Source organism: Rhinolophus sinicus, linkage group LG11 (assembly GCF_036562045.2).
Source record: "Rhinolophus sinicus isolate RSC01 linkage group LG11, ASM3656204v1, whole genome shotgun sequence".
Lineage (NCBI taxonomy): Eukaryota > Metazoa > Chordata > Mammalia > Chiroptera > Rhinolophidae > Rhinolophus > Rhinolophus sinicus.
Genome location: NC_133760.1, coordinates 69092289 through 69095964, shown reverse-complemented (window position 1 = coordinate 69095964; position 3676 = coordinate 69092289). Strand labels below are relative to the sequence as shown.

General features: G+C 49.5%; 1 pseudogene; it reads right to left on the bottom strand.

Annotated features, from left to right (window-relative positions):
• Positions 1 to 460: 460 nt before the first annotated feature.
• LOC109456637 (5' exonuclease Apollo) lies at positions 461 to 3334 on the bottom strand (annotated as a pseudogene).
• Positions 3335 to 3676: the final 342 nt, after the last annotated feature.

Here is a 3676-nt window from a genome sequence, read left to right as displayed (position 1 = left end):
CACAGTTCCTAACTTAAAAGCCAGAACTACCTGGAGGCTTTTATCTAGGAAAAGGGAGGAGGAAACATGGAGACTGGCACAGGGCACACAAAACAGCAATGGGGATAACCGAGGCCTTTCTGATTCAGACTGTCTCTTTCTGCAGCCACGTCAGAGGACTGCATGTTCAAAAAGCTGGAGAAGTGCTGTGTTAAACAAATGTAAACACATCATGTTACTGCAGGCCTTCTTAGAGCCTTGCATGTGCTCATACTGTGAAGGGGTTATAATGAAATGTGTTTCTCCAACATGGTCAACTATCAACTAAGGCTTCCATAGGCATTAGGCAGCCAGTGAACACACTTTGAGAAGCGTTGCTCCCGGATGCACCTGTCAGGATTCTGTGAAGACAGAGAAGTAAGGCCCCAAACACACTCACCCACCAGCCTTCAGCCACTATCTTCAAAACTGCAGAGTCGGCTCAATAAGGTTGTACACTCCTGTCTGGCCTCAGGAAGCATTTATGGTATTTTTCCACTTGCTGGTCAAAGCCCCTGGAAGAGAAGTCTACCTGGAAAAGTTTCACTGGAGTCAAGAGGTATTTTAACACAAGGCACCTGAACTCAGGAGCCAAAAGAGGGGCTGCCTTGCTGCTCTGAGGCAGGGGTGAATCCCGGCCCCTCCAGGCACTCTGGTTCCCCGAGGCCACTAAGCCATCACTGTCTCCCCTGGGGACCAAGTGGGGCCCTACACCAATTTCCTCCCCAGTTCCCGGAGATAAATTCCTCATCTGCAGACCTTACATGCACTGAAAAACCCAAGGGGCTGTCAGTACAGTCACCGTCTTCTGGGACTCAGAGAAAGGGACTGTCCCATCCCATTCTTTGCTACAGGGGTCTGAACAACTGCTTCTTGATCCGCAAAGGATGGTGGGAGGGCTGCTTCTCAAGGTTCCCAGAAAGGTTCTCATTCCCGGCCTTCTTCGAGTCACTGTCAGCTTGAGACTGATCTGCGTTTTCCTGCAGGCATTCACACAGGACACCCGGGGCTCTTGGCTTCTTTAGCCTCCTTTCTAACAACAGGCAGACAATGCGTGGCTTTCCAGAGAAGGAGCACATGTATTGCCACACAGAGTCTGGAATCAGGGACACAGAACCTGGGGCTCAGGCTGTCCTGCAAACCCCTGTCCGTCTGCCACTGATAGTGGGCACCACGTGGCAAGGCTTCAGTGCTGTGACAAAGGCAGGAAGCTGGACACTGGAGGAATCGTGAGAGTAAGCGACGATGTGGAGGTGAGGAGGGGTGGGAGTGTGGATTTTCTAGCCGTGGGAAGGCGAGCCATGGTAGGGTGGGTCTGGTTCCGGTGCTGTATGGCAGAACGGCAGATCTCCACGTGATCCGCGCGTGGATGCGGCTGCCTTTGCCACCACTGTGAACACACCTGCCCAACAGCTGCACCAACTCCAGGCGCCAAAGGCTCAATACCACCCAGGTCTGAAGCTCCAGGGCCAGCTGCTCCAATAGTGGGACTCGTTTCCCAGGCTACCGGGTCCAAGCTTTCGAATGAGCTCGACAATCTGGTGGGCGGCTTTTCTCCTGGAGGGAGAATCAGGAGAAGGCTGGGCTCCAGTTGGTGTTGTCTAGACATAAACTATGGATCTGTTTTCCCCCTGTGAGGGCTGACCCCATTAGCATGGACAGTGTATACCGAAAATCACCTGGGTAAAGGATGGTTCCAAAGTGTCCTTCAAAGGAAAACATGACAGAGCCAGGGCAGTGATTGGCACCCAGCAGGGTTACCGTCATGCTCTCTTCTCCCAATTTCATCTAGAGGCAGGACGTGGCTCTCACCAACCTCCAGGGCTTGGATCCACTGCTTAGATACCTGTAGCTGTCGATGTAGGAAGAAAGCAGTGACTGGGGAGCAGTAGAGGGGCAGAGCCCAGGCTCCAAAAGCCCACAGCGGTGGGCGTGTGGGGGATCAGGCCCCGTTCATGGTGGTGGGGTTGGAGTCTTCGTGGGAACGGAGCTCCTGCGTGAGCCTCCTGCAACAACCCTGGAAAAGTCATGCTGGGGCAAGGACAGGGCCAGAGACCCAGAGGGAAAGCCAGCCCAGGAAAAGGATAAGTTACTAGAAAAAAGGAGGTGACCATTCTCAGTGGAGTATGGGGATAGAATCATACATCTCGGAAGTCACCTGAGAGAACCATCCTCATCCATGCCCAGGAGCCAGCCCCGGGCAACAACCAGGCCCTCCACTCTCCTAACACTTACTATGAAAAACACTCTGGGCATTTGACCTTTCAGCATTTGTCCCTGATGCTTTTACTCTATGGCCTTTGATGAATGATAATGGCACAAAGATGAGTTCTGCATCATTTGTAGTCCGTGCTAGTCTGTATTGAACTTCCCACCTCTGGAGACATGTCTGTGAAACAGAAGCCTGAATTGTATTTAGGCTGTTACGTCCAGCTGGTGTTTGTGTTGACTTGACATACGGTGCCTCTTAGATTGTGTTATTTGCCCTGTTTCTGTTGAACTGTTTGTTAAGAGGGAAATCTGGTTCCCCTAGCAGGTTGTTTTCTCTTTCTTTTTCTCAGGAGCACAAACGTAACCATAACGTCGGCACCATGTCTCTCTGTCTCACTTCAGTTCATTTGTCCAGTGTATATATATCTGACCTTTACCATTTCTCATTTGTATTCTTCTACCTTCGTGATACATAGTGAAGATATTCTGATCTATGTTACCTCCAAGGGCTTTCAAGAAAGGTCATAAATGCTAAATGCTGCAAACGTGGGTATGACTTGGTTTACTGATATATTTCTTGAGCAATAGGATACTATCTAGAAAAACTTCATACTGGAAAGGGCTAGCAAACACGTGGGAACAACAGTCACATGTTATAGAGAGCCCAGGTATCCCGAGTCAACTCCTCTGCCTTCACAACATGCTACTTCCTCTTCTGGAATTGTCTCTAGTGAATATTTGACTTTTGGGATGACTAGGATTCATACGCCTGTGTGTGGGATTTCAAACAGAGACAAGAAAGAGGCAGCTCCACTGCCCCATACAGAAGCTAAAAAGAGGTTAAACATTCATTTCCCCTCGGGTCCTGTGACCTAAGTATGACCAGTCAGGTGACTCTGTTTGATGGAGGCAGTGAAGCAAAAGGAAGGGTCAATGAAGGATTTTGTATGGCCCCTGCAATGGAGTGGGAAGTCCACGATGGGGGGGTGACAAGAGTTCAGAGTACTAGTGTCCTGCAACTAGAGGTGATGCTAGTGGCAGAAGTGGCCGCAGCCATTGGTGATGTCCAGGTTGTCTCAGCTCTGCCTTGCTTGGCTCTCGCCATAGCCGACACATGGCCTTCCTGTAGGTTCTGTGAGGTATTCCTCACAATTCCAACACACTCATTGTCCATAAAGTCCACCAGAGACCATTTTATCTGTAACTAATAGCGTAGCTATAATAAACCCATTGGAGATGCTGCTGCTAATTTCCTTGGCACAATGACAGTTTCCCTTCCCTCTTGTCTATTGTCAGATCTTGCTTTTTGTTTTTATTCAAATTAAATCTCCTAGCTATTTCACAGCACCTGGTACTATAGAAGTGCTGAAATAGCAATTGTTGCAAGAGAAATGGAAGGAATCAAAAGGGAGGCAGAAAAGAAAGGGTGAGAGAAGGAAATGCCAGG